Genomic DNA, 11326 nt, shown 5'->3' on the forward strand with positions numbered 1-11326 from the left:
AAACTAGCTGTGTCTTCAACTGTGCTATCCTGCTCAAGGTTGAAGAAGTAACAAAAATTATGGTGCTTACTGTACTGCATGAATATGGTGCATGTCTGTCATTCATTCAACTGAGCATCCAGTCAAACAGTGCTCCCTGCCCCTGTGCTGTGTGCTGGGGCCTGACCATGCAGCTCTGTCTGCAGGGGCTCTGGTGGGAAGCGATCTGTGGCTCAGGGACGTTGTGATCCAGTGACAGGGTTTGTATTTGACAGAATAGAATTTTAATAGAATAATATAGAATTTTCTTTCAGGAATCTGTCTGAGCAAGGATTGATTGAGAAGTGCTTTATCTGGAAACGACATCTGCAATAAAAAAAATAAAGAAGCCTTATAACAGATCCTAACATATAATGAGACCGTGATAAGAAAAATAGAATTTCAGTCATACAACCCATGTGTAAAACTGACAAGATCCTTCTTTTCCCCAGAAAGATGTCTTTGCTTCTGACATCACTGCCCTTACATTGGAAAAGGAAGGAAATTATTTTCAAACTGTTGTAGAAATACAATTCTTCCACAATATAAACAAGGCAGATGATCAATTACAGCTCAGATTTCCCATGAAAATATCAGAAATCCCATCAGTGCTCTGTGAGACTGGTGTGTTGCTTGCTGTGGGCCTCTAGCCGAGAAAATAACGTCTCTCCATGAAGAGAAGCATCGAGTGATCTTTATCAAAAAAGGCGAAGATTCCTGAGTCCCCAGCATTCATTTATTTAGCTCGAATTGTCCCATACCTACAGGTGGGAGCCAAGAGGTGGTGCTAGAACTCAGCTATCTCACACCTAGCAAAGTCTGCTCCAGCTGGGTTTCAGGTGGAAAGATGCAAAAGATGGCTGCACTCACTGTGCTTTGTATATAATGTTTCCTATCCGCATCGTTTAGTCTCTCAGCTGTCTGTGCTGTTAGAAGGACTGTAACCTGGGTTTTAGTTTTGGGGATTAACTGTTCTGGAAAAACAATCATCCTCAATTCTTACTGCTCACTTCCTAGAGTTCTTGAAACTGTTCGCTCCCAGCTACAGCCAGAAGCACTCATTATCAATATAATGAGAACAACTACCTCAGATGGAAATATTCATGAGTTAATCTTGTCTCATTGTCCCTAAATTGAGCACTAGAGCAACACACTACAAAATACGCATGAGTCAAATCATGCTTGAAACTAACACCAGGCCTTTCGTCAGCGACAAGCGCCCTGCACTGTGGATGAATTACCAGAAGCTCTTTCAGCAGCAGCGAAACACTTCAGATAGGAACTCACATCACGTTTCTGATTGACCAGGGGCCTTGGGTAAGAAAGCAGGAAGAGCACCGGAGATGCTCACTGACAGCACCACTGGCAGGAGCATCTGCAGTGTCTGAGGTTTTTCTTGTCCTACTGGTGTGTGGCCAAACTGGGAAATCAGTCCCATGGCAACTGTACCCTCCGTGTGGCCTCTCAAGGAGAGCAGTGAATAACCAGTTTTCTTATCACCTAACAGCATTTATCACTTGTTACCTGCACCATCCTTTAGCAACTGATTTCAAAGTCACCTAAAAGAACTCTCCACTTACAGCTTCCAATGTGTTTTCTATATTTATTTCCTTTAAAATTTGGATGCTTAAGCCTTCTTCATTAACTTCATTTATTCTATGAAAAAAAGACCACTAAAGATTTTACTTTATAATCAACAAGAGAAAGCTAATAAATTGTAGTGTTTTGACCAACGGTTAGGGAATTTCTTGAAGAGCTCCTAAACGATTAGCTGATATAGCACTTTAAGGGAAATTTCATAAGCTGCTCAGGAATGAACCTATTTTTACTTCATCATATAAATGAGCATACTGAGATAAGAAATCCAAATGCTAGGATATTACCTATTTTAAATTCATCATTATTATATTCTTACATAATTTGTATAACATTTTATTGTTATGGACTAGACCAATTTTCCTTGGAACATGTCAATGCAATGGTCACCTTCCATTTTGGGATAGATGCAAGTATCAATTATAGTACTCCAGGGAATCAGACAATAACTGATACTCTTCTTTGTCCCCAGAGTGCACACACGTCACCAATAAAGCCACACATCAGCATAAATAGCAGGGGAAGTTTATTGGACATTGTTTTTGGAAGGCTATACATCTGAACAAGGCTGAGAAGACTAAAGCTGCTGAGAAAGGAAAGCAGAAAAGCTCATGACATGATCAGAGCAAGCTCTGGGCACACAGCTCTGAGTACTCAGCACTGCAAATCTGACCAGGCGCCTGCCAGTATTGGATCAAAAGTACTGCAGCCACCTGGTGCAAAGAGCTGCTGGATAGGAATTCTTCAAAAGCAAGTTAATTTTGTACCAGCGGGGTTTGTGCTGCTCTGGGTATATCATCTGTTCCCCCTAGAGCTGGCACAGAAGATGGAGGCAGCAAAAATACCACAGCACGTGATCTGAGTAATTTGACAGGAATGGGAGTGTATATTCATGCTCCAGCTGGATCAGTGGGTGATCTGGTGGTGAGCTGCTCTACCAGCAATGAATGTGGCACCACCAACAAAAAAAGAGGGGACTCTCGGGCTAAGAACTGACTGAAAAAGGGAGTCCAAACTAGCAACAATTATCCTTTGTTGCTTGATTCTTTCACCAAGGTTTTGACAAAGAAACACCATTTTGTGAGCTTTTATGTTTCAGTGGCTACAGACACATGTCCAAATAGGGAACAATAGTACATTTAGACTACAACAGAATATTTTGCTTAAAATAGCCCATTTGGCAGCATATATCCAAGTTTCCTAATAAAACAGCAATAGCGTAGTTATTTAGTATTTTTAATGAACTGAGAAGACCAATGCATTTCAAACAAGACACAAGCCAGCAGATAAAGTGTTTTGATCTCCCATGGTCCATCTCCCTGACAAAGAACAGGTGAATAAATAAAAGTCACAATGTCAGAGATTATTTCTTTGCCATTTTTTTCCTACATCAATTCTGTCACGGAGCCATGTCCTAGAGGCAGGTATTATTTACTTCAGTAGAATGTCTTTTTCCATTTAGTGTTTGCCCATGACTAAGTGGAGGTAACCAGCAAATGTCTTTGTCCCATAGGAAACACCTAAAGCCAGTATTTCCAGGTGTGTTATTTCATTAGTAGTTGAAGAGCGCGTGCTGAAGCAGTATTACAAGAATTCACACCACCAGAAAGAGAGAGCACTTGGGGTGATCTATAGACAGGGCTGTTGTTCCTGATCTTTCCAGAATTGTGTACTCATCATCTTTTCTGAGAAGTTTTATTTCTCACCCGGCTGTGGACAGCCAATTCCACCCTTGCATGAGAGCTAGGGTTAGGCTAAGACGTGGACAACCAATGCTCGGTTCCTTTCTCTGCTTTTGTTGTCCTAGGTGGTTTTGAATAAGTCCCATACTGTTTTAGTGCCTGACTTCCTTACTCCCGAAATAGTCTTTCTGGAGATTGTTACGGCAGAGAATATAGGGTACACAGACATTACAGTCCCGAAAGCCCTATCACCCTACAGGAGATACGCATGGCCCAACAGCTTCCTAGGTCATCTCAAGCAAACCAGCCCCTCTGTGCTGCAATCTCTCCTCTGCTCCCACCAGGTTTATTTCAGAGCTCACAGATGGATGTCTCAGTAGAATGCCTCTAATCAGGCACAATATTTTGCATGTAGTTAATCATTCATATGGGACTCTACATTTCAAACAGTTCAGATTTTCCTAATTAATGTTTTGCATCATGATCGTATTTACAGTAATTGGGACTGATATTTGAAGTACAGTAAAAGCTGTCATCTCATTCCCTTCTAAAGAACCCAATTACCTTCATTTGTTAGCAAATTCATGCTAACATTTGGGTTTATTACACTTGACAACATAAAGCCAGCTCCTTCAGTGATGCAGTTCAGCAGGGTGCCATCCGAGCCCAGGCCTAGAAGATGCTGCAGACCTAACCTTGGAGGCCTTGGTGTGCCTTCCTGACCTATATCCCAATGGTGAAATCAATCACAGTGTCTCAAGGACAAGAATTTCTTTTGTGCCTGAGATAGGCCTCAGCTCGTGACTACTGAGGATGATGACAGCTTTTGTAATCTGCCACTTCTCTGATGTTCACATGAGACAGAAGGAAGCTTCTGCCTGGGTTCACTCAGCCCTACTTCCACCTGGTTCTTTATACCTAGTGTTTTCAATCAGTGCTTCTGAAGGCCAGAAGCTAGCCAAGAGGAAATATTAGACACAGAAACTGGGGTAAAAATCAGACCACGTGAATCAAGACATTAGTCTTTTGGGGCTCTCCCATCCCTATATTATAGTCCCAAAGGATGGCTGCAGTGTGGCATATAGTGCTCATGTCACTAAAAGCGACAGCTGTCGTGGCATCCAAAAGTTAATGTCATGATCAGGTGTTAAAACGCACCTGTGTATATGACCACATGAGGTATGCACCTCAGAGGGGTGTTTACAAGCATGCCATGCATGTACCTCAGAGCCAGTCAGTCATTCCTCAGATGGGAAGGAGGATGGAAGAGTGCCAGACTTCTTTCTTATTCTGGGAAGTCCGATTTCAGCTACTGATTATTACCTAATAACCTAATCAGCAGTAATAGCAATATTTGGCACTTAAAAACACTTTATATTCAAAGAGCTTCACAAGCAGCTTAGGTAGAAAATTAATCCCTAAATAATTAGCAAAGGAAGCAAGAAAAAACAAAATTTTAACATGAGAAAATGGAGCTACAGAAACAAGGTCAGATAGTTAGAGCACAGTCATTCATTTGTTGTGGCTTTCTGCAGGCAAACAGGTGTTTTTTAATAAGTAAATAAGGTAAACTATGATTTTAACAGATGTTAGTGGGACCAGATCAAGCCCAGTGGGAAGCTTTGAGTTGCCTAACTAATAAACATGTAAACAAGATAAAAAAAGTGTTTCAATTACACTGACCTCACCTACAGCAGAGCTTTAAAATGGGCTTGTTAAAGGGTATTAATGAGCACCAAAGGCACCCCCCCCCCCCACCTGGCGTAAGCAAGATGTGAAAGAGAAACAGAAATTGAGAGTCCCACCCTTCCCACCTGCCTACTGAGAAAGCCAAATTTGTCTCTGCACGAAATCTCAGCAAAAAGTTTTTCAACTGAAATCAGTTCCATGATTCAACAGTTCAATAAGCAGATACCTCTCTCTCTTGGCAGTTTTCCCAAGAGCTTCCTCCAACTATTTTAGCTCTTAATTTCTCTCTCTCTCTCTCTCTCTTTCTTTTTTTTGCTACAAGCAACTTCTTCCCCAAGCACCTATCTACAATTGAATCCTACTCTAAATTCATGTCAAGATCAGCTTATGTATTCATTGCTGAATGAATTTCAAATATGTGCTCCTTGTGTTCCTTTCCCAACAGGATAGAGAGGCCTCTTGAGTTGCTTTAAATGTCTCATTACAAATGCTTCATTAGAAACTACGTCACAGATTGTGTCAATCTGGTCCACACTTTCATGCCAAAAAGTAAAGACTTTCAAGCTGTGCCTTTCTTACCATTAAGTTTCCAATCTGTTTTTAGAATCTCAATCAGTTCTTTAAGGAATGCAAATGTTACTTCTCCCTTCAGTGCTGAAACTAGCCATTGGGAAATGCACATGCATAATGCTTTCCTGCTCCTGCATGTATTGAAACAATAATCGATGCTGGAAGGGCAGACTACATTCTATATATTTTCTGAAGGACGCACAGACCTTCCATGCTCTTAGGGACAGTCCGCCTCCTTCACATTGTGTGAATAGAAATAATTTAGTAGAAATCAATATTACATGTGACAAGAGTTTAATCAAAATCAGTGTGGGAAGCTTGTTGGTTGAAGATGAAGCTGATCTTATGATAATGTAACATGAGTCAAGTTTCTTTGAGCCTGTTTTTCCTCTCAGCTAGACCTGGTTTGCACCACCACAACTGTACTTACTTTAAGGGATTACTCTTAGCTGCTACTTTCTACATAGTGCAACTCAGTTCCATTATTGTTTCCTACATACTCAGGACCCCTACCTACTTTGCAGACATTGTGAAACTTGGTTTTGACAGTAATTCTTACTATGTGCCCTAATAGTGCTTCTGCGGCTGCTGAAACATGTAGAGAAATATGGATTATTTTGTTTCCTACTGAGTAACTCATTTGGTGTGAAGCCAGAAGGAAATAGTACAGAAAAGCATTCTCTTCCAGATGATCAGTAGTTAAAATAAAGACAACCAGTGAAAGTGTGAGATGGAAAACCCAGCACCTTGGATATAGGAAGCTCAACACAAGTAAAAATAGGAGGTAGCGTATATGAAATACACCACAAATTATTTCTGGTTGGCTGTGATGGAGCAGAAGGCAGATAGGACACATATGCTGCTGGCAGCTGTGCCTCCAGACAACCTCACTCGTCTGATGGTCCTGTCTGAGACGCACCAAACCATTGTCTTGCTTCGAGGTAGGATCACAGAGACTCCACATCCTCTCCTATCAATCTTTCCTGACCATTAGCAAGTTTTCCTAACATCTAACCTCAACATCCGCATTGACCATGAGTTCTCATCCTAGGAAACCCAACATTGTTTGAAGACAGCAACTGCCTCACTCAATCTTCTCTGTACTAACCCTTCCCAATTGCTTTCCTCAACCCACACACACTTTGTTTCCTAGGACTGCAGCACCCACACCTACATGTAGTCTCCTCTGGACTAAACACACTTCTTGCAGGATAATGCCAGAAGGTGGACACAGTGTTAAAGTAAAGCCTCATCAGTAATGAGTAAATTAGTGTTCCTCTTCACACACCTTAGTGCATTGTTTCATCCAAACAATGTGACATGGTTGATGTAAGTTCAGGCTGTGATCTGCTATAATCCCTAGAAACTTTTCAGAAAATATGTCTAGTGAAACCCCCCATTTTAAGTTTGTGCATTTTCCTTCCTAAGAATAGAATTTTGCTTGTTGAGCTGCAGCTTCTTACTTCTTAGCACAGCCAGATGTTTTGTTGTGTTTTTTTTTTTCCAGCTTGTCAAGAACATTCCTTTTCCTTTTCCATTCATGCTGCCCCTCCCAGCTGAGTGTTATGTGCCTGTCTAACAGGTATAGTCTCTACTCTATCATCCAAACCATTAATCAAATGCTGAATATTAAATCCACATTATAACTCCTTGGACACATCTTCTCAGCTGGAAAGAAAATCATAACTACCCTCTGAACAATTACTTTAAATCAGATTTACAATAGTTCTGCTGTATTTTCATCTAGAACATTCTTCTTCAACAAGAACCACTCAAATCCTTTAAAAAAAAAAAAAAAAAAAAAAAAAAAAAAGAGAGAGAGAGAGAGAGAGAGAGAAAATCCACAGACCACCTTTTGCAATGTTACTGTATGAGAATTAGGTGTGGTGAAAAGTAGATGAAAGTTTAATTCCCCTCCCTCCTTGTTTTGCCTTCCCAACTTGTAAAGAAGTGTGCATGCATTTCTATTTAACTGTTGTTAGCAACTACTTTGAAACTCACCTCTTGTATCTTATGATAAACTAGAGGGAAGTCCACAGACTACCAGAAAGAAACTTGATCTAGACTGAGTTCCCCTAGACTGCTTAAGACGAATACGCTCGAGATAGTGTCAGAATTGTACTGAGTCAAGTTTCATCTGTTTCTTCTTGATTAACTCCCCTTCCCAGGTTCTGGAGAAAAGAGAGAGTTCATACATTTTATGTCACAGCATCACAGTACTTCGGCTAAGAGGCAGTGGGATCATGACATCTGTATGCTTTCTTATGTTTGTATGATTTCAGGAGTTGTTAGGAAAAAACAAAATAGCTCAAGGAGTGGTGTTAAAAAATGTTAAATGCTGGAAACTGTAGGGCGTTGTTCCCAAAGATGGGAACACTGTCTTATATCACTCTGAAGAGTAATGTCCTGTAGCATTTAAAGCTCAGGCATGCTCTGCATTACAATAGTACTGGCTGTATGAGTCCACCTCACTTTCAGAGATTAAGTTTATCACAAATGCTCAGAGCCTCAGACCTTTAACATATATGTCTGCAGCCTGATCACCTTCTTTGGCTGGAAGTGAATCCTGATGTTGTGACCACAGATTACATATTATGTTATGCATCATGCTGTCACAGATGTTACAGCACTTTTGTGTGCCTGACATGAGTAGGAGGATCCTCAAGGGAAGTTGTAACCAGAAATATATTACATTTAATCTTGGAGGAGAGGCCATGCAATGTCTAATTAAATTTTCTTCATTTCTTCCTCACATTTGGCCAGTTGGGATCATGAAGTTTCATAACATCTTAACTGAAAGCAAGGACTGTTTTTGGTTGGTGTTGTTTTCTTCCTAGCTGACTAAATGTCAATTAGGTAGTGGAAGAAATTTAATTGAGTTGTGCTGAGTTCTTCAGTGACTAACAAGTCTGCTCCTGAGCTGTGGAAGAAAACATTATATCACCTGTGACATGTGTCATCCCAAGGATGAGGCAGTGGAGCTGAAGGCTCAGTGGAACATGTGCAGCTGGATTTCTTCTCTTCCAGATGAAGCCTGGTCAGCACAGTCCATGTATAAACCAACTTAAAGAGAACAAGGTAGTAAAGGCCTCTAGACTGACACATCCAGATCTCAGCACAGAAACTACGGACTGCTAATATTTACAAGTCCTAAAGTACAAGCACTGGGTCTTGGACATACTGACTCAAATGCTTTGCTGAAGGTATGTAGACCCCTGAGTTAGTGTTTACTGAGCTCATTTAGGAACCAGTAGCAATCTGGCTGCATGGGTTATGCATCACAACTTCTAACCTTGCTGAGAAATGGGACTTTGTGGCTCCTATAGGGGACCCAGGATAGCACCTCCTCATAGGACTGTCCTGTACGTGGTTGAGGTTACTACACAATTGTTTCAGAAAACTTGATTCATGAATTTCTGCATTTTGTTCCTTTGCATAGCGTAGATGTAGCCTCCAAAAATTTCAGTTTGCACCTTAATATGGTCTCCTTTTGCTACTTCGGCAATAAAATAATCCCTTCAATTGAATGTAAAATAAAACTATTATATATTGTAAGGCACCTCCACCTTGCCACAGCAGCACTGAAGAACCTTTATGTTGCTGAAGAGAAGTGGTTTGACTGTACAACCCAAACCTAGCCACGTTTTACACTTGTCATTAAGCTGTGGCTGAATCCTGCCCTTAGTTGCAGGGCAGAGGGTGGGGGAGCAGTCAGTAGTCAGTAGAAGTCCATGGACAGGGTGGAGAGCACACTATTCTCCCTGAGGTACTGGATGCTAAAAAGCTGAATCACCTTTGCACAACTTCGGTTTTACAGCTGTGGAGGATAATTAATACGGGCTTCCAGGAACAGAAGAGCAAGCTTAGGCTACAGTGCAGCCCTTGCACGCAAGGCAGTACTCTCGGTGCTCCAGAGAGGCTGAGGAATTGCAAAGCTCCCTTCCTGGATCATTCGCATCGCTGACATTGTAATTAAGACATCTGACTGACTGAAAAGTGGCTGACTGCTGCTCTGCTCCATTGAGTTCTCTGCTCTGGTGGGGAAAGGCATAAGAAGATGTGAGAGCTGGAGGGAAATGTGCCGCACAGATCCAATACAGAAAAGACAGACCATTTTTATCATGAAACTGGATAAAGGTCTGCCTAGTCTGCATAGGCTCTCCAGTTCTCAGTGTTTTCAGAACAGGACCAGGTACTTTTCTGGGATATCTTTCATTAAACATAGAATCATAGAAGCACAGGATATCCTGAGTTGGAAGGGACCCACAAAGATAATTGAGTCCAAGTCCTGGCTCCACACAGGACCACACAAAAACCAGACCATATGCCTGAGAGCATTGTCCAAATGTTTTTTGAACTCTGGCAGCTCGGTGCTGTGACCACTGCCCTGGGGAGCCTGTCCCAGTGCCCGACCACCCTCTGGGTGCAGAACCTTTCCCTAACCCCCAGCCTGGCCCTCCCCTGTCCCAGCTCCATGCCGTTCCCTCAGGTCCTGTCACTGTCCCCAGAGAGCAGAGTTCAGCACCTGCCCTGATGTTACTGAATTCAGCTTAGAGGTGATGCTGAACTGCATATATGTGATGCAGAAAGGATTTAAGGTTAGATGCTCTCTGGCCTGAAATACCATCCATCTTCATATCTACTTTGTCCTTGATAATGTAGAACCAGAAGCGGAGACCAACCTTGCAAAATACATCTACTACTACTCTTCTTTCTAGAAACAGTTTTTTTTTTTCTTTTTTTTTTTTTTTTTAAATGATACACTCTTTAGCTTAAATGTTTTCTCATGAAGGCTCATAACTAAGTATGTGCCCATTCACATCCTTTTCAAACCTGCAACCATTGTTAATTCAGATTTTGTTTGTGTTTAAAAAATAATGTATTGATGCACTGAATTTTTGAGTGACTCATCTAATTCTCCGAGTAGGTGGATTGTATGCCTTCACACAGTGAAAGTATACTTTAATCTTAACCATTGAATTCTTTTAATCTTCAAAGGCAAAACGATGCAATCCAGTAATGCAGTTGACTGCTGCTTGAATTTCCAGGGAAGATCTCTGGTCCTGGACCTAAGTTATAAAACAGACTGCCAGTTACATTGGAGCTTACCTGAATGGCTTCAGTGGGCTTCGGGATCCAAAGGACTGACTGACACCATGGCATATTTCAGGCCAGTCTTGAAGCTGCTCTGAGTTCTTCGGGGCTCAATGTCCCTCCAGGGCTGCAGAAGCTGATGAGGCCAGTGGCTGTGGCATCATCTATCCATGCTCCTCTTCTCCCTGGGTTAGACTGCATGCTTCCCAGCATCGACAGCTATGGCTCTGGCTCCATTTCATGGCACCAACTCAACACCTCAGAAAAAGAACTTGAGGTGCATGTGCACATGAAGTTGTGTATGGCCTTTGGACCATAAAGTTGGAGGCTGCCAAGTGGCAAATGTCTATGGACAGTCAAGGGATTTAAAACAAGCCAAATGCAAAGTTTCCTGCTTCCTAGGTATAGCAAGCAGACAGTGAAGACCAACAGGCAAAGAAGAACTCAATTAGGTCTCACTTGTCCTTTTAAGAAGGGCAGAATATGAAGATGGATATTTTCCCTCTAACCCCAGTTTGTGCACAGTGGTAGTCTCTGCTGCAGATCACTCAGAGCTTTCTGTTATCTACTACAATTCAATAAAACCCAGCCTCAGAGCAGGGACATGAAACAATCTGTGTATTTAAGTTTTATTTGAGCTGCCTCAGACAGCTAACCAAGCTGCTCTCTGTGCCAAC

Source organism: Aythya ferina, assembly GCF_964211825.1.
Source record: "Aythya ferina genome assembly, chromosome: 2".
Lineage (NCBI taxonomy): Eukaryota > Metazoa > Chordata > Aves > Anseriformes > Anatidae > Aythya > Aythya ferina.